Here is a 21,278-nt window from a genome sequence, read left to right as displayed (position 1 = left end):
TTAGTCAGCAAGGATGTTACTGTGTTAGACAGTATCAAAAGTTTTACTAAAGTCAAGATAAACAACATCCACTGCAACATCCACATTTCATTATAGAAGGCTACCAGGTTTCCCAGGGATTATTTCCCCACTTCATAATCAATGCTAAGCACTCCCAGTCACCTTCTGTCCTTAGCATGCTTGGAAATAGCTTCCAGGAGAATTTTCTCCGTTGCCTTCCCTGAGATCAAGGTGAAGCTGACTGGCCTATAATTCTCAGATTCTCCTTTTTGCCCTCCATGAAGTTATGTGTCACATTTGCTTTGCTTCAGTCCTCAGAAACCTCCCCCAATAGCCATGACCTTTCAAGGAGAATTGAGATATCACAATGGCATCAACCAGCTCCCTCGTGAGTGCATCCCCTCAGTTCCCACACACTTGTGCACATCCAGCTTCTTTAAACACTTCCTAAGCTGATATTATTCCACTGAGGGAACCTGACATTATTCCACTGAAGGCAAGTCTTCATTGCTTCAGACTTTCTCATGGGACCCAGGAACCTGGGATTGCTGAAGGTTGGTCTTACCAGTAGAGAAAGAACCGAAGAGTTCACTGAGTACCCTGGCCTTCTCTGTGTCTTTTGTCAAAGAGCCCAACATCTCATTTTGTAGCAGATCCACATTTTTACCTGCTGATAAACTTGCAGAAGCCCTTCTTGTTGCTCCTCCCATTCCTTGTTCGATTTGAGTCCAAGTGGGCTTTGGCTTTTCCAGCCCAACTCCACATTGATATGGGTTGCTGGAGTCTACACTGTGGAACACACCTGCAGGTTGTGTCTAGACTCTATTACAAACTCAATGTACAAACCTCAGAAGTCTTTTGTGTACAAACTGGCAGGAGACTGATTTTGCAAGGACCACATAATATCCCAGACACCCATAGTTTTCACTTTAGCAATTAAAAGAATCCAGATGTGACTACCTGCATTCATTTAAAGTAAATGAATGGGAAGTAAATATTACAAGCAAATATAAGAGTTTAAAAACTGCTACAATGGTCCAAGCCTTTGTCAAGCTTACAGTTGGGATCTGAGCTGTGCAGAAAGTAACTTTTCTGCTTTGTAGGAAATTTCACAAACTTTTTATTGTTCTAAAAGAGGAAAAAACACTTCGCATTTTCATAAATTTTTTCATGTTCTTTTTGGGTTGAAACTGATTTTTCTGATTTTTAGGTTTTTTCTATTACAAAACAGTTTGTCTTAATTTTAAGCAGTGGGCTTAAAAAGCTACTTTACAAGGTAAAAATGTTCTATTCCAAAAATAAAAAGAGTTTCTGTTTCAAGTCTATTCAAATATTCTACTCCAATATTTTAATACATAGAAAATCGTCAAAAGTGAAGCATTTATATGGCTTGCCATTTTGCAAGGAAGAGCTGTCCCACAATAAATTTTCTGACCAGTTCCAATTTGAAACAGGAGAGAATACAGGGATTATATTCACACGTGGTTTTGTATCTTCAATAGTATTACTCATCCCTTTCATCTCTTAAGGGCAAAGATGACTCAGAAATCATGATTGAAAGTTTAGGCCTTAGATATAACAAATATAATAATTATATTTATTATTTTATCTTATTTTAAAGATTTAACATATCATCTGAAAAAATAGTTTCCAATTCTGTTTAATCTGATTCTTTATTTACCTAAATTCACCTTTCCAGGAATTTTAGTGAGGAAGGTACACTTTCATTTCATAAGCATTTCAGTCTGTCTATTCCAGCTCTACTATAAAGGAAGAATATCTTATTTTTTCCAGTTTTCCTTCCACCCAAACTGCAAGGTGCCTCTGATTATGCTAAACACTTTGGCCAGCTAAAGCCAGCTAGCTTTATTTTGTTTATTTTTATATTGAAGGTTTTTACAGTTGCTTTGTTAGAACACCAGGGCTTTTTCACCAATGAGATGCAAAAATTAATAATATTTTGTTTGCTAATACTGAGTTAACAGTCACAACATACAGCATCCAGACTAACCCTGAACAAGAACTCTGTGCCCATCAGATACTCCAAATAGTACAGACATAATCCTATTAAAAAGATAAAATAATATAAGAGGAAAAAAACCTAAAAGGAATCTTAAGTATGTATATTCCTCTTTAGGCTTCACAACTGAACAGTCCCTCTGAAGCCACCACATTTCATTACAGTGGAGCTTTCTGGTCCAACCTCATGTATAGAAAAGGCTCCTGCATCCTTGAGTTTTTGCTGCCTGTATTTGGCACAGATTTTGAGTGTAGGATGAACATCTGACCTTCAAAAAAATCTTAAATTCAGAATATATAAAATGGGCTGCTTAGCCATTCTTCTTATTTCTAAAGGAGATTAAATGCAGTTGAAGAAACTACACTGCATTCAGAAACTGGAACCTTTGGAAGAAAGGGTGACATTTTCTCAAAAAGAAAAAGTCCACAGACTAGGACTTTTCAACTGTTTCAGTATAAAAGAGTCAAATATAAAGAGCAGGAAACCATTCTGTACTTTCAGAATAATGTGAAAAAGACAACCCAAGAGAGCTTTAATACCTGAAATGCTCTTAAATCCTAAAGAAAGACTTTTTGTAATACTATATCAAAAGGGGAAAGGGAAATAGCCCAACAAAGTGCTTTCCTTTTTCCAGCATGATATGGATGTGGAAAGTATGTTAATTTCTGTATTCTCAAAGGAAAACAAATAGCATAAACAGACAGACAGAAGAGGAAGAGAGCAGTATGTTTAAAATAATAGAGAAACCCACCACTCATTTAAACTGTTAGCTCTGGGAAGGCTCAGGCTGTGTGTCCAATCACAGGACCTACAGTTTATGCCAAGGCTTGTTTCAGATACATTCTGCACCAACTCCACCAAACGCAAACACAATTAGAGCATTCAGCATCAGACAGTAGGAGATCCCCTTTGATGTTGGGATAAAATGAGGATATGCATGGTTTTGTCCAAAATGACAACCATCCCAGGTTTACTAATGGGTATCTAATAGAAAAAGAGAACTTTATGATGCTCATTAATTACCAAACTGTCATGTGCTTCTGGCAGAAAGAAAGTAATCCTCTTCTCCAGATTAGACAGCCACCACAAAGGACTTCAAAGAACTTTCAGTCCCCTCCCCTGAGAGCTGCCTTGCATAAACCTCACAGCACTAACCGTGCAAATTAAAAGAAGGGAGCAGTTGACAAACCCTTCCTGATACATGCGCAGTCTATTGCTGTTGGCAGTTCAGACACGAGCCCTTATTCTGCTGGCAGATGTGCACATCCTCTATACATAAAATATGCTCTAAAATTTATACAAAACTTTACAAATTATCAGTAAACAATGCTTTCCATTCTTGCTTTCAAAACCTGGAGATATTTGTGCTGAAGCTCCTTTGGTGGCAACAAAAAATCTTTTTTAAGAACATGAATATGTAGAAGAAATATACCTGAAACTCTAGTTCTCAGAAATTTTCCTCAGATGCTTTTCTTAATAAGGAGCAGCTAAAGTATGCCTTTTTCTGGCAATTCGCCACAATGGGTATAAAGGGCTACAGAAATCATCCAATATGAGAATGGATGTGTTAGGGAACAAGAAACATTTACAGTGATTCCCCTAGTTTTAAATGGTCAGACGTTTATGGAGTTGGAGATTTTGCTTTCAGCACAAATTCCTTCTCTTGCTCTTACATTTCTACAAACTCTTTATATGTAACTTTTTTTTTTTCCCAGGGACTGAACTACAGACTTCAAAGTAGGCACTACATTTCACATATTTATGATTGTCACCCAAATGCATGTATTTATGGTTGTTTTCACAAAGGTCTGAAATAGTGATAAAGTCTGAATTGTCTCTCAGGAGTAGCAGGGGGATGGGTACTTCTGATGTTTGGATGACACATGAATTCTAGATGACAGGATTGTGTTCTTGAACATATTTGCCTTATAGGTTTTTTTTATTTACTCATGTAGATTCAAATCACTTTACTGACAAGGTGAAAGACGATGAGCCTCATTATGATTTGGAATCTGAATATTCTCATTCAAAGCATCCCAAGCAGCACTTGGTTAAAGTTGTGTATATTGGTCTTACTGGACAGACCAAGCATTTAATAGGTGCCCCACAAATTTTAAATTTCAATAAGGGCTTTTTTCAACCAATTTGACAGATTTTTTAGAACAATGATTGCCAGAAGCACACTGCTATCCAAAACAGGACTGGCTTTATGTTTACCAAGAACATAAAAGTCCGGGGGAAGTAGTGCTGAGAGTTAAATGGAACTAAGAGTTCAGACAAAAAATAATAATCATAGGGACCATCAAAAACTTTTATTCATAGTACTTTCAGATAGCACCTCTTCGGTACATCACTGCAAACCTATTCCAAACCCTGAACTATTTGAAAGATTCCCTTCTTCCCAAGTAATGTGTGTGCTGCTTCTCGATTTTTAAGTAGCAACAAAATACCTGGGAGAAAATAGATTTAATTTTCCTTCTTTTTTTTTTTTGAATGAGTAATTTAACATCCTTGAAAACTCTAGGGTTGCATCAGAAACATCATGTATTCTGAACACGGGACCAACCCAGGTCACAGCTATGTATGTAAAATACTAAATGAGACTGGCTGAAATTTGTTATTAACATTTTTAGTGAAAAAAAAAATCATCTTTTTGAGGGGTAAAAACCAAAAACATTTCAATGGAAATAAAATTTTTATGGTAGAGAAATGTCAAGAAATTAGAAAATAATGTCAGCACAAAACTGGAAAAGGTGGAATTTTGTCTGAGAATTCTTTCACTTTTCACCTTCCATCGATTTTATTTGAGGATCAAAAATCTATTTCTTGATTGCCTCTACAGTTAGACCCTTCATTGTCTCTTTTGATCATGAAACATATACCTTTCTAGAGTACTCTTTTTTTATATTAATAATTAGTAAGGGCCTCAACACTTCCAAATTGCCATAAGCAGAATTTTGGCTTTCCTATCAGCTCTCCAGGAAAAGCATTTATAATGGGCCCAGTTATATATGATGAAATAAAAATTCAATATTTGAATGTGAGACACTCTGTGTTTGGTCAGATACAAAGATGCCACCTGATAGCTCCCAGCCCTACACTGGGGGAAAGACAAGCACTGCTCACACTGAGGAGTCAAAAGAAATACAATCATAACCACTAAAATGGTACATTTATATTGTGCCATAGAAACTTTCCTGATTGTATCTCTGCAGATTCTTTCCTTCCCAGCAGAACCTTTTAAAAATACTTCTTAGTATACTGTGTGCTCTTGATGCCACTACTTCTGTATAATCTGCTATTTTCTCTGGGATGAAACCATCACAAATTGTTTTAAATTATTAATAAAGACAGATCAAGCATTTTGATTAGTTTGCAAGTTAGCTAAAGATGACCAGAACTTGTGGACTGAACAATCATAGGACTCTCTTTTCTGCCCCTTTTCAGAGGTTATCACTACAGCTGAAAATCCAACACCCATCTTCACTTTGCACTTGCAATGCAGCTGATACAAAAAAGCAGGACTTAGTCTTTGGCACAGCATACTCTGTCAAGAACATCCTCTTCCACCTTCTTCCCCAAAGACAGTCAAGAAACACACAGTCAAGGGTAAACCACTTCCAGCTCGGTGTCGTGGATGTGCATTTCTGAGGCAAGTTCTCTCCTGGTAGATGAACAAAAGCAATGCATTCATACTACTTCCACCCCCTTAAATTCATCTATAATTTTTTGTCACAGTAAGACTAAAATCACAGTTAATTCCTGAATGGATATGCTTCTGTTAACACACCAACTTCCATGATATGCCCACAAAAATGTGACTCACTTTATTGTCTCTTTTCTCTAGCGAACATCAACAGATAATTCTGGTTTCAAAATACTCTGGTTGGCACCAACAAACAAGTAATTCTCCTGAATGTGAAATAATTTCCATTAGTTTCCCTTTGGTTAAGTGACAGCTGAAAGAAAAGAAGTCCCGGAAAAAATCTGGAATGGAATGATCCTTGCAGGCAAAAATTGAATTGGGTTCAATTAAAAAATGCAGTCACAGTGGGGTTTGCACTGAATTTTTGTGCTGCATTTTAGAGCACATGAAAGAAGCAGTGAAAGAACAAATGAAGGCAGTAAGAAGAAATCCAAGGCAAACAGAGGTGATATGATCTGAGAAGAGATAAGAAAAAGAGTTTTAGATTAGAGGGCTGTGTGGACAAAGGCCTGGATCTGTGAATCCTGTATTTAATCCCAGCTGTGCTCAGGAGAAGAGGACTTGGTGCATATTCTTTGTAGATGAACAGATTTGTTCCAGAGAAGCACTTCACTCCATAGTCAGCTTCTCATCCTAAAAGAAACAAGCTAAAATTGGCAAGCCCCTTAGGTCAAAAAGAGATTAGTGGTGTTAGCAATGAGGTCTGAAGTATAAGCACAGAAATTTCCAGTTGCTATTCCTCCTCAGCCAAAGTGCAAGCTCTAGTATTTTTCAATTCAATTCAATGTCAAACTCAAATGAATGGCTCACAAGTTGGTCAGAAGGGCAGGAGGTTTTTCAGCAGTCACTTAGTCTCATCTAGCAGCAATGATGGTCCAAAAATTTTTCACCTCCAAAAAATGGAATTGTTCCAATCGAGGACCAGCCCTTGTTATGCTTGAACCAGCCAGCTCAGGGCATAAGTGGCCACAGCATGACTAAGATGTAAAAGTCAGGAGGAAAGGAAGAGACCCCACTTGAATTGGCAAAAGACTTGAGGAAAATTATATCTCTGGCATATTCAAGTTCTTGTAACATCTTCCAGGATAAACAGGCAAAGAACCAGTTTATGCACACTCAGATGCATCTGGACTTGCTGATGAAGATCAGAGAAGAAAAGAAGCAACAGTCATTCCAAGAGATTGTGGATTTGCCAATAGAACTTGAACCTTTCCCTTTTCTTCTCAGCAGCACACTTTACAGGAAGGCAACTGGAGCTGAAAGAGCTGCCAACTGATTGCTGTGAGCTGAGACAGCACAACTCAGAGCCTGATCCTGGGGAAGCAGAAGTCTGAGGGATTTTGAGATGTTTCTGTCCAATTCAACAGCAATCAATTCAGTTGGTAGAAAAAAAAGAGCAAATGGGAACAACTGAGACATTAAATTAAGTCATTAAATGTTCTAGCATGACAGAATTTCCCCTGAAAAGATCTGGCCAAGTCCTCAGATGATCATAGATACACATAGGTCTGAAGAGTATAGGAGGTTGATTTGTGAGTTTTCCAGAATGTAAAAAGTTCAGCATAGGTTGGATGAGGAAGAGGAACCCTTTTAGTGGTCAGCAAACTGTGACTGGGCAATTTTGAGAGTTCATTCATCCCTTCCATACACACACACATACAAACGCACACACAAGGACTACTCCTTTTCTAGTCTACCTATGAGTCAAGTTTTTACAGATTGAACCCAGAGTCCAGTGGTGGAGAGTGAATGAAATAAGAGTGGTGCTTTGGAAGAGGTAATGTTTATGTTCCATAGCACTGTACCTCCTGACAACAGATTTCAGATCAGTAGGGCATTTCTACTTGAATTCTCAGAAGAACTGATTTATGATCTGGACAAACCATATATTGCTGCTATAGCTTTATAGATTTAAACCACAAACAGGTTCACATAAAAGGATGGCAATAATGTTCTGTCCATTATTATTACATTGAAAAATTAGCAGCAAATACTATCCCAACCAGAGCAATTACCAGGCAAAAACATCCAACCAGAACTACCCAAGACAAAAACCAGATGGCTCCTTGGGCCTCTGTTAACTCCTGTTAATATACCTGAATGAACTGGGTCATCAAAAAGCATGAGCACACCCAGAATTTACGCAACTGAAAAACTTTTCACTTCATTGACTGGAACAATGGATTTGTTCTTTCAATAAAAGCATACAAGGTGCTAAAATACTTACCTAAGAGGGATGTCGTGTTGGAGCAGAATGCCACAGTGAAATCATATGGTGAATGAAGCACTCCAATATGCAGTTCTTCAGATAACCATGCTTAATGCTTTTTCCATCACAGAAGGAAATCCTGGTATTTGAAATTGAAATCAACGTGCAGGGTAGGGAACTATGTACATGTTACTACTGGGCCTTTTAACAGACAGAAATACTCTGGCTAAAGCTGTTGCTGTTATGAGTCTGCTGAAGCTGGCAAGCTGACAAACAGCCATATCACCTATTAGTTTAGACAACCCTGATCATGAGTTTTCAAAATGACCAATAATGATTATGTCATGCAATCTTTTTTTGAAGGTGCTTGCTCATCCTATTATGTGATTACCAAACAAAGATAGACCTGCAGCAAAATAAGATATATTGTCCTTTCACAAAGGAGAACAGATTTCAATTCTGAACCTCCAACTTCCAAAGCAGCATGGAGTAGAAACGTGCCTGATTTGCTAGTCCCAAATCTAGAACAAACACTTTTAGGACACTAATGCATTCAGGTTCATGCATGGAATGAAACACATGAGAAGATGCACAGCAGCAATGCTGATTAGAATCCAGATATTTATCATTAGAGTCACATGTTAAAGTAGGACTACTGAACAAATGGAAAACATTAGCTCATAGCAGAAAGAGATCTACAGAATACAAGGCAATTGACTCCTCACATAAGTCACTGAACAGGTGATTGGAAATAAGTTAGTCATGCTTACTTGAAGTTTTAACCATATAAATGTTTTCATAAACCCACAAATTATCCAGTTATCAGTGTTGGACACTTACCAAGCTTGAAAGCAATGCAGAAAATATGCAAAATGCTGATAACCCACAAAGCACTCCAGTTGAGTTCTAGTGTACCCAGACAATGACAGCCCAAGACTATGGGGGGGATAATAACTGATGTTGAGAGGATGATCAGAACAGATAAACTCATTGCCAGATTATATTTGATGATATTAGGTTAAAGAAATTGGAGAATAGCTCTACTCACTCTGAAGGCTCTTCTGAGGGTGTTTGTGTCTTGAAAATAATCCCAATGTTAATGCAGAATTGTGAGTGCATTTCCTATTTAAAACAATAATCAGTATAATAGCTGCTAAGAAGATCTATCTGATGATCCTGTTGAGGGTCAGAACAGCTTATCTGTTCTTAGAACTGTAAAGATAATATTAAGCATGCAAAGAAACAGCTATGGATCTAGACAAAGCTGCTCAGTAAATCAAAAGGCTCCCCTGCTATGTTACTCTGCACACAAACAGCTTTAGCTCCAGGTTTGCACACACTGACAGCTACTTACATGAATTTTAACACTAGGGTACAACATTAAGATGATATTTTCAGAGCAGTATTTTTTCCATTCTGATGTCCCCCAGTCTCTGGCAGCTTCCTCTGGGTTACTAACTTCTACACTTCAAAGAGGCAAAGAAGGCAGAAATGCAAGTACACTCTGACAGGGAGCAGTGAGAACTGGAACTTCCCTGGTACAGGAGAGGCTCATGCCATGGTGAGTGTGCAGAGCACACACAAAGCCTAACACTTTATAAAATAAAACCTTCCTCTTCAAATCTCAAGATGAATATCACAAAGAAATAGTTAGATATGGAGACATACACTTAAAATCAAAAGCTCTCCTTGTGTCTCTAAAGCAGCAATATCGGGTTCAACTCTCTGACTGTGAGCTGATAACCCAGTTAAGGAATAAAACAACCAGCAATTCAACAACTGCCCAACTCCATGTCGTTTTGTGACCAGCTTCTCTTTTTCTACTCTAGAGTAAACATACTTGACAAGGCCAAATATGTAGAACACAGACACACAAAAAAACCCCAAACAACAAATCAAAACAAAACTAGTGGCTCCATAACCACAGGGGAGAGCCACAGTCTGTTCTCTTGCAACCAGTCTTGGTTATGAAAGAAATTCCTGTGAAGGCAAATTGCTGTGAGAGGGAAGTGCTGCTTGCACAGGCAGGGAGCTGGGCTGCAGGGAGGGTGGGATTAGTACAGTCACTTCTTTTCATGGGGGAACAGAGAGACCAGACAAAGGGATCAATTGCTCATCTGGATGAGAATTAAATCAACGAGAAATCAGCAAGAGGAGAACTGGGCAGATGTAAAAAGTTAAGACTGATGGTGTTGTTCCTGTGACTTGAAGTACGGGTCGCAGAATCTAAAACTTTCAAAATAAAAGTTTATGAACTAGAGTACTACAAATAGATTTCTATATTTTGGGAACTACAATAAGGTGATGAGCCAGGTAAAAGGAAAATAATACCCCGTAACACTTAGATCACATTGAAATTAAACATTCTTTTCAAGTAAACCCTCTATAATAATCCCAGATTGTACACGCTTGAATAACGACATTTTAAAAAACAAAACAAAAACTTTCCAAAGTAAAATATTTCAGAGGTGAACAACACTAAGGGAATGTCTTGGATTTTGCAAACCATAGTCCAGGTTTAAGAATAAAAATGAAAAACAATACTGTTTACTTGATTTTTTTTTCCCTAACGTTTTGGTGTCTGCACTTTTGCCTTGAGTACTTTAGGGCTTCTCTCTCAGCAAAGCAGAGCAGAGTTCATCCAGCTGTCTAATGAGGTAAGAGTGAGTTCTGTGACAGGATTTGTAGGTAGGACAGGATCCTCAGTTTGGTAGTTGAGGAACAGAAGGCATAGTGAATGGAAAAAGAATTTATTTTCAATATTTAAGAAGAGAGAAAGCAAGGGAACTAATGAAAAGGTCCTAATCCCTTTCTGGTAGGCTTTCTGAAGTCTAATTTTGGTGGATATATGCAGTTAGAAATCAAAGGCAAATTACAAAGATATTATCAAGAGAAACGTAGTTGTGCCAGTCCCAAACTAAAAATTAAATACTGTGGTGTCACCACTAGTCAATTTAAAAATCCTCTGTGGTTTCTTCCATACTTATGTCTAAAGCAGTGCTGGTCAGAACACTGAACCTTAAAACTGAAAAACACTCACCTTAAAATTATGCTTTTACTTATGCTGACTTTAACTACCAGGGTTGCCCTCCTTTCAGTCTGATGCCACCATCTGTCCATTCCTTTCCAAGAGTTTAACTATAGTTATAACAGCAAGTGAAAGAATATTTAGACTTTGGTTGAAATACCAGGTGTCTTACCAGCTTAGTATGTTCCAGAAAAGGAGAGTCTATACAGACTTTTCATGCTGGTGCTGAACTGTCTCTTAGCTGCTTTTTCAGTTTTTCCTTCTGTAGACTTTTCAATAAATGCCTTTAAAACTCGCTGCTGTGATCCCTACCTCCACTTTTGTTTCAGTGTTGAGTTATTTTATTTGACTCCCTTTGCAGTAGCAAACTGCCCTTTGTATAAATTGAACCTAGTTAAGAATTCCCTTTTGCTGTGAATCCAAATGGAATTCCTGGCAGCACATGCCATACACCATACCAGGGTGTTTGCTCCCGTATTTCACTCAAAAGCACTGGGCTTTGTTCTGATTTACACACTTCAGATAAGATCAGAATCAGGCCAACAGTTTCTGCCAAAAGAGCATACAAACTGAAAGGCAGAGAAGATAAAATAGACTCACTCCAAGAGATTCAGAGAATGAAAGTGGCATAAAGCTTTTTAACTTTTTCTGTTTTAGCAGAGAGTGATGCTAACTTGTGCTGAGCATCCATAGGCCCTGTGAAAGCAGGAAGATTTACAGAGGTATCAGATAGGAAAGTAAAAAGACAAAGGAATTGGGGGAAAAAAAGAAATAAAATTTTAAAATATGGCACACTACTTCAAAGAAGGCTGCTTTGTTTCTATTGCACAGTGCAATCACAGCCATGTTTTTAGAGACCTCAGGACTACTCTCTCTGTGTAGAAAAGTTAACAGTCTAGAGAACAGTTGACCAGAGAACAACTCCCTAGATTTAGTTGTCATTACTGTTGCATCTGTCCTTCTGACATACCTCTTCCCCTTGCTAACTGACCACACAGCAACTAAAGCAAGAAGCATTCATAACTTGCACTGCAATCTAGTTCCAAGCGCAGCTGTGAGGTGACTGAAGGCAGTTTCCCTCCCAACTTGCTCTTGTAGGGACAGGGAACAACATTCTGCAGACAGCAAGTTGGGCTCCAGCCTAAGCCCTGTTGCATCTTGAACTCAGCAGCTCCCACCCTAAAGAACGCTGTCCCTGCCCCCTCAGCTTCTTGCTTTTATTCTTCATATGCTCTGTCACAGCAAATGCCCAAAAAGTCAGATTTGCTGCCTTGCTTTTTAGATGCATTTTCAGGACTTGGCCAGCCCCCAGTTCATAGTGAAAAATCTCATGCCCATGTTAAGAATCTGTCTCAGCTCAAACTCTGTACTTTTGAGAGGCACAAGAAAAAGTAACATCTGTGCAGGTTACACAGCAACAGTAAATCAGTTCTAAGATCATAAGCTTTGTCTGATATTAAAAAAGAGGAAAATAAAAGGCAGGTATTGGAGCAAGAAACAGTGCCTTATAGGTGCTGAAGCATGCCTGGTATTTTAATGTGGGCCCAAGCTCTTGTTCTTAAGTCTGGATGGGCCAGACGCACGCAAGCCATGCATGCTACAAAACTGTCTGCCAAGACAGAACACAAGCCAGCTCTTCCTGGCTATGTGAATACTCTAAGTCAAAAGTGCAGCTGGGCTAATAGTCATTGGGAAAGAAAGCAAGAGTCATAGGGTTCAGAAGGCTTTAACAACTGACTTCATGTCACAGTGTAGACATAATCCCACAATCTCACTGTGCAGTTCCTGGACAGCTGGAGAAAGACTTTGGAGAGAAATATGATGTGCTTTCTTTCCAAAAGTCAAGGCCCTACTCCTTTGACACATCTCTCCAGACAATGGAAAGAATCATGACCTGATCTTGGTTCTCATAGTCAGAGCCATTGTAGATATGCCATGTCTACATGGCAGGATGAGTGCACTCTGCAGTGGGACCAGGACACACCTCACAAAGATGCACTTGGGCTCCAAGTGAAGACACAACAGAGGCACACCATCCTATGGAACTGCAGGGCCTGATTGGGATGCTTGTACCACCAGGACTGAGGGGTACAGAACAGAATTCTCATGTGCCACAGCGTGGCACAGATTTATCAGAATACCTAAAAAAATTACATTTTATTTTGGTTCATATGATCTTCTTGCTCTGTCCGAACACTGTGTTTTACTTCCTTTGCTTTCACCAAGAAATGAAAGCTGCATGTGTCTCAAAATAACTAGATTCACTCCATGGCAGAATGATGGAGAAGGTATAGATGTTACTTTTTCCTATACCCTCCAGATGGCTTCTTTTTCCAGATGCAAAACACATATTGTTTTCAAAGCAATATGTATTGTATGACATAAAGCATGCCAAGTTTCATGGAAACCTAAGCATGTTTAAAAAATAAGAGTTGGATGATAATCATACATTAAAAGTTGATCATTAAAGTTAATTTTTGTTTATTTCTGGTAATTATGTTAATCCTGAAGTGGTTTTGTGGTATACATTGAAACTGATTGCAATGAAATGTTTACTAAACTACAGTACATCTTTCTGTATGAATCTATCACATGGTTATTTTCTTAATTTTCAAAAAATGAATTAAAATTTTATATATAATATCTCATAGGTTATTGTTTGAAGCAACTCTGAATGATACAAGTCATCAATCAGTCACCTTACAGTGAAAGAAGTGACTGTCATCTCATACTGTCTGTATGTGAATGGATAAGTTTATAAGTTTAACTTATACTGTTTATAAGTTTGAATCCAGATAAATTTAACTGCTTTTTGGACCACGTATTGGGTTTGGTTTTCAAACATAGGCAGTGCTCTACTGTCAGAAAACAGGTCCCTGGGTATTTTGCCTTCAGAATGTCCTCCATCAGTTAAGATTTTGATAATCCTGCTTTACAGGGGCTAAAATGTTGGATATTTCCAATCGTTCCTGATATAAATAAGCCAAGCATTTTGGAGAGGAATCCAGAAGTATTTAATCAGGCAAAACTTCCATTGATTTCCATGGGAGTCTTGTCGGAGTAAGAACTGAGTTAAGACTTCAAGACTTGGCACATTATCAATCCCAGCAAATGACGGGCGAGAGCTGATGCCTAACGCATGTTCTAGGGAGGAAACAACTTGGCTCAGGGACCATATTTAAAACATAACATACTGTAGTTTAAGCTCTGTAAGAAGTGAGAAGAACAAAGCTTAAGTTAGTCTCTAAACACCCAAGTCAGAGTTCAAATACAGTGCAAATATTCTTTACATATCTCAGCATGTCTAGTGGCACGCTGACTGTAAAAGGCAAGAACGATGGATAAAAAGGAGCAGGGTCCTAATGCCAAGTGAGTGCCTTGAGGAAGCATCACAATACACATTTTTTTCACAAGCTAGATAGCACATGATTGTCGCATGACAATGTTAGTTAAGAAACACTATTAAAATAAGGAATATAGTATTTCATATAGCTATTTCAGATATTCTTTTTTTCCCTGAATTTCTCCAAACAACGATCTATTTTTTATCCTGTTTGAGTCTGTGGAGGAGCATGAAATATCACATCCTCAGGACCAAAGACAAAAGCCAAGAAAAAGAGAAATGAAAGGGTTTACTCTACATCCCTTTCTAAATGCTAATGTAACTGTGAATTTGTCCAGCAGATTGTGTTCACCACTGCACAAGCTTGACTTATAAAGGCCAATTTTTGAACACGTTTCAATAGTAAAAATAAGTTTAACAAATGAAGTAAGCTGTTCAGGAATGGGATTTCAAGCTCAGTCCCCTTGCCTGATCCATCACGGGTGGCACGTTTTTAATGTACCTGATGTTGCAGATTAGATCAATGGCCAGCAGTTAAATGGGGATTTGTCTGTGCTGCACAGATTCAGAAACTCCAAAAAAAATCCTTTTACAGAAGGCATAGTACACCCTTTTCTCAAGCTCCTTCATAAAGGATACTGCTCCAATGGAGGACAAAATTTTAGGCCATGAAAGCTCCAGTTGTTTTGAAATATACTGTCTTGGAGACTTAAAAATTTCATCTCTTCTACAAGGAATGTCTTACCTTTCAGAGTGAATCCCACAAAGTCATTAGTTATATCATACACCTTCCTGTACTATTGGTAGAACAGTAAGCGTGACAATTGTGTGCATCAATACAAAGTGTTGGGCTAACATAGGCCTGTGTGCAGAATAATACAAAATATATTTTAGAGCAATACAGAAAGAGAGACAGAGGTAGAAACAGCTTTCAAAATCTTGCTGACCAGGTGCTGACAAATGTGTTGTGTAGAGTTCTTTCTAGGCAAACATCAAAATCTGAGTTGGACTCAAAACAAGAAAGATTTTTCTACTTTATTTCTGGTTGATTTGACTGACTATTTTAGTAAGCATTACTGCTCTTTTAGAAAAAAACCTTTCTGTCTGCACAAGCATTTGCTTTTTAATTGAAACATCTCCCCCCATCTAAAGATTTAAATGGTGATCTTAGCAAGAGACTAAAATTATATACAAATCCTTTATAGTAATTCTTTTTGAGAAGAAAGTTGACACAGGAGTAGACAAACAAGGAGTAATGATACCTAGGGTAGTGAAAAGTTTTATAAGCCAGGTGAGACAATAACATCTACAGTGCACTGGAGATTCAAATTCCTTAAGCACATAGCAACCACGGTGAACTTTCTAGCTGAAATAAATATTGACCCTGAGCTCAAGATTATTCATTTGTCATGAATGCAATGTTTAATGTTCCTTAATTTCAGATGGACTTTTCAGGATGATGTACTTTGGGGCCTGGCTGTTTGTCTGTCTGAGCCATGCATCAGAGCCATCGCAATTCAGATATTACAGATTTAAGCAGCACAGCAGGAAAATGTCTCCACTCAAAGAGAGCCTTGTCTAGGTGGTTGTTCTCCATTTCTCCACCCCCCAGTCTCATTAACCTTGCAAGATGAAGCCTCATCCCGTGGAGGTTTATTCCATTTCTGGGGAATAAGACCATGCTTCTAGCTAGGAACATTACACGCCAACACTGTCATAAAATAGACTTGCATTCTCCTATAACTAGACAATTGAAAGGCTCTGCCTCTTGAAGAGAATTGCAAAGAATGAAACAAGAGTAGGTCTGTCTAAAAATAAAGAAATACAATTAAAAACATTAAAGTTTCTACAGGCATTACTAACTCAGCCTCCCTGGATACCATGTGATGCATAGTTTTGGGACAGGAAAACAGATATACAAAGATAAATGCTTCTTCTGATTTCCTAATTAAAAATATGGCAGCTGGTGAGGACAATGGTGCTAAATGCACTACTGGAATTTCTTGTTTGTAGGTGAAGGAACTACTCTGAAATTTAAATGCATCTTTAAATATATGTGCACTTTCACAACAGCTACATCATGGGATGTTACCAGCCTCCTGCTGCTGTCAGCATCTTTTAGTTCCAACAGCTTGTTTCTGACACATCCTATTCAAACTTTGCTATTAATGGTAGAGGTGGAACATGATGGGAGCTGTACCTGAGCTTCTCTTTGCTGAATGTATATTTTAAGAGAAATCCAAACAAACCTGGCCAATACTAATGTCTGATTTCTACCAATTAAGTTAATTTGAGCACATGGGATAATGATAGGAAGTACAAACCTAGGAAAAGGCCACATGCATTCAACATACAACTGTAGTCCTGAAGACAAACATGTCCTTAAAAGCATACACATGTATAATACTTAAGTAATTTGGGTTTTATCATTAATTTTATCATTCTTTGGTTAGTTTTACAGCATTGCAGAATAGATCCTCACCCCATGTGTTTCCCCAAGGACACTGGCCATTTTGTAGAATGGGAATGTAACCTGTTGTGTGCAATAATAATTTTATTAAAATTTTTATGTGAGGGGCCACAGCCACACATCTTCAGTTTCTCAGTGAGGCAGGCATGCTCACAGATATTAGTGCACCTGCTGAAGTAATGGATCTCAATGGCTGATTATGAGAAGCCGGGGGAGCAGCACAGAATGCTGTGCTCTGTCCATATGCCAGCTATTAGATGTTGAGCACTAAAACCAGATGACTGCATCTCTGCAGCTAGAAAAGGCATCAGATCCCATGCCTGCAGGCAGACTGGTTTTTTTAAATTTATTTATATGAGACCGGAAAAAAAAAAAAAGTCTTTCCCTGGCAGTATCACAATTAACAGGAAACAAAGACCAACAGTAACACAGCACACGATGCCAGGAGTGCTGATCCTCCTCCAACTTCTGAATCCATTTAGTGTGTCCCAGAAGGCCCTGCACAGATGAAACTCTTTGATATGTTTTTAACCTCTATGAGAGCTGCACAGGTGCAGCCCATTTGGAAAGCAGGCAGCTCCCATTTTTCCACCAGGGGTAATGTTACTTTGAAATCATTCCATGAAGTCATTAGACATGAGTTTGTTGTTAGTGTTTTTAAAAGACATAATTTATTCTTTTTTTTTTTTTTTTTTACTTTCAATAGCTTAAGAACTGCAATGAATTAAAAAGTCATCTCAGAAACCCATTAAGGTGAGTTCCAGTCACCAAGTCCCAGCCTGCTTTGTTAAGCAAACTGACTTAAGTCATTGTATTTACTGCTTAAAAAAATAAATTAACCAAAAGAAAAAACCCTTACACTCAGTGTATATACTCTTTTCAAATTCTGCATCTGTAGATTAATAAAACCACCCTGTTAAGCTGTCCTGGTGAAATGGGAAATGAAATATCTCACTATGAGTATGAACACATTTTAAGGCAGTTCTTAGAAGTTAGCAAATCTTGATTATGTAATATAATTTATTACAATTGGGAGATTTTTTATTAAGGAAAACTTCACATAGTAACATAATCATGAAACCTTCCTATTTACTGAAATAAAGTAGGTGAAACATTACATCTCAATTGTTAAATGGTCAATCTTATTCTTTTAAATCTAAACACTACTTTTCTTCACACATAATGATGGAGATAGTATCTCTCATATAAATAGCAAGTAAATAAAAGCCAAATATCTCAGTATTGATTTGTCTATAGCTATTTTTGCTGAATACATAATTCACTCACTGAAACACTAGACATTGCAACCAAAATAGACTATTATGATTATTGCATTTGATCTCCTGGGTAACATAGGCAAAACAACCACTAATTTCTGCATCAAACCCATTGTTTTTGTTTGATCTACAGCACCTCTTTTAAAAAGATATCTAGTCTTAATACAAAGACTTCAAGTGAAGGAAAAAACACTGTGTCCCTAGGAAATTTTTACAGTGGTTAATTTACTCTTCCTGTTAAAAATGGGCACATCACTTCAGTCCTGCATTTGTCTAGCTCCTGTTCTAAACTAGACTCTTATACCTTTTTCTGTTTAAAAAGCTATATTAGAGATGGCAGCAGTAATTGTGCAAGTTGATCTACAATAACATATAGCCTTTGGTGTCAACACTAATCAAGGTTAGCAACTCTAACAACAGCTAGATATGCAGCAGGAGGCAAAGGTTCAGTTAATTCAGAGATCTTTTGCCTTTGTGCTTTTGATGAAATTTTAATTCAGTTTGGGTGCAGGTCTATTTCTTTCATTGTTTGGTGTTTGAGAATATTAAAATGAACATAAAAATACCCCAGACCTGTTGCTACATTTTCACTGATAAGCTGTTATTCACATACACTGATAAAGGAAAACTCAAAGCTACTGATGGTCTTTGTTTATAAAACAGAGCAATTACTACTGTCAGAATTTATCACCAATAATACCTAGCCTATAGCTTTCACAGTCTAATGAAAAGGCATTAAGGCTACCCTGAACAGCTGCAAACAAACTGATGGCCAGCAAAAATTACTTCTTTGTATCAGCAGCAGATTTCAACTAAAATAATTGTTTTATTGGGAAATGTAAATTCCATATATTTCTTAAAGGACTTCAGTTGGAATACTGTGAACACTTTCAAATTCCTTTGGTCTACTTACTTTCCCAAAAACAATGCCTCTTTAAAATCTAGAAATAGAACTGTTTTGGACAAAGCATTTCCCTTAAAAAATGCAAACAGAAAAATCAAAACACTATGTAATATTCTACTTTATGGGCTTCTATTGAGAAGAAATCAAGAATGACACTATAATTAATGTTGAGACAGGCATTTAAACAAATAGATTTCAGTTTTGCTTACATATATGAATGATTGGATTCACTCCCCAAACATGACATAGTAATTCTTCACTGGACAATCTGGAGTGCAGCTGTGGGGAGTGTGGAGTGGTGGGAAGTTAGGAAGCATGGGGGGGGGCACAATTTGGAAGGCATTAGGAACTGTATAAGGTTGAGAATTACATCAAAAAGCAAGAGTTATTCTTAAGTTTGTTAAAATAGTTACTTGTGGTCTTCCTAAAATTGTAAATCAAACATTGCCACCACCACCAAAATAACCAAACCCAACAAAACCAGCAACAAACTGACACCACATTGAAAAAAAAAACCCAACCAAAACCAAAACCCAAACCCACAACCTGTATTTGTATTATTTACAAAGACAAAATAACTTCTAGTTCTTAGCCTAGCAAGACTGTACAACACTCCTAACTCCTAATCAGAAGCCAAGAAAATTTTGTCCTGCATACTATGTGGTGATTTCAGCCACATACATTAGCTCTTAAAGGGAAGGAGTTACTAAACTTATTTACCAGAACTAGTGTTGCATACTATTACACCATTAAACACCGTACAACTCCTTTCCTTATCCATCCTTCAATACCTTCCATACTGCAAACTTGAACATATCCTGAACTGAAAGACTGTCCACACATTAATCATACACTTCAAAGCCTCAATCAACTTTCCCAACAAAGCAAAACCATAAATTTTTAAACACTCTCTCTCAGTGGGAGTCAAGGTTTGAGTGGAGGGAGGAGACATGTGGGAAGTAAAAATGGGTAAGGTTGAAAGGCAAAGGTACAACTTGTAACTGGGACTTCAAGGGGTGGATAAGCTTAACTAGAGATTTCCTGGTTTTTCTAACACTTGTGTTGATAGTATGTGCACTTCAGAAACCTGGCCCTGGCCCTTAGTTTCACAGAGCAGAGGAGAGAATGTGGAACAACAGCTGCACTTCAAAAGCCACATGGCTTTCAGAGTGTTTTGTTCCCCTTCACACGTTTTTATGCCAGAAGGGAACATATGGTCCACTGTTTGGAAATCTCCCAGCTTAAATTTTTGTTTGATTAATTTCATCCAACTACTCCCAGTTACAAGCCCTCAGAACACCTCAGACAGTTATGCTCCTTCCTTTACATTTATACCCTTCAATTAGTTGTAGTTGCTTAAGCACCTTCTTAATCACCATACAGCCATGCACATCTACTCCTTTTCATCTTCTCTTGTCATCATCTTACCTGTGCTCTTTAATCATGTTTGTGGCTCTTTTCTGAATTCCCTCCAACTTCTTCATATTTTTGTCTGATCTTAAACTGTCCATTCCAATACTTTCTCTTGTAGGTGCAGTGTTATTTCTGTATTGGGAATCAATTTATCTTCAGACCCTTGTACATCACCTATCACAGCAGTATCTGAGCAGTTTCCAACCTGCTAAAGAACGTGAGAGTGTCCTTGTTCCCAGCCTGGCCTATGACACTGCATGTCCATGATTTTGAAATGTTGTGTGTCATTCTGTTACAAGTTGGTGTTCAATTTCTCATCCCTTTTTATTCTCCAAATGAAAGACGGCAGCACAGAGAGCCTGCAGGAACTGGGACACCTGGACAAAATCCTGATGGCTAGGTATAGGTCCTTCCTCTGAAAGCAAGGAATTTCTGCACTGGGAAGAACTTGATGGTGTATGAGCTGGACAAACACTCATATATGGTACACACAAAGGATCTGCATTGGCCCTTAACCTCATATATGCTGTTTAAGCAGGGATCCAGATCAAGGTTTAGTTAAGCAGAGAGCCAGCTTGACCCATTCACAACTCCAATGAACTAATGGTATGCAACCTCCTCATGTACTGTTTGAGCATGAGTCTCATAATTTATACATTTTAAACAGTTAGTTTTGCTTCCCCTTCAGTAAATGGGTAACAGGAAACAGACAAAGCTCCTTAACTTTTCTTTAATCTTCCTCACTAGTGAAGCGAAAATCAAACAATAATTGTCTGGATGATCTCATTATTGTCAACAAAACTGAAACCTTGAAGTCCACATACACTGATATGCTGATACATTAAACAAAAAAGGGAACTGTGCTTACATGTTGTTCAATAAATAAATAAGAGCTATAGAGAGATCCA

This window comes from Pseudopipra pipra, chromosome 14, assembly GCF_036250125.1.
Source record: "Pseudopipra pipra isolate bDixPip1 chromosome 14, bDixPip1.hap1, whole genome shotgun sequence".
Classification (NCBI taxonomy): Eukaryota; Metazoa; Chordata; class Aves; order Passeriformes; family Pipridae; genus Pseudopipra; species Pseudopipra pipra.
The sequence above is the reverse complement of the archived record's forward strand: the minus strand, read 5'-3'. Positions refer to the sequence as shown.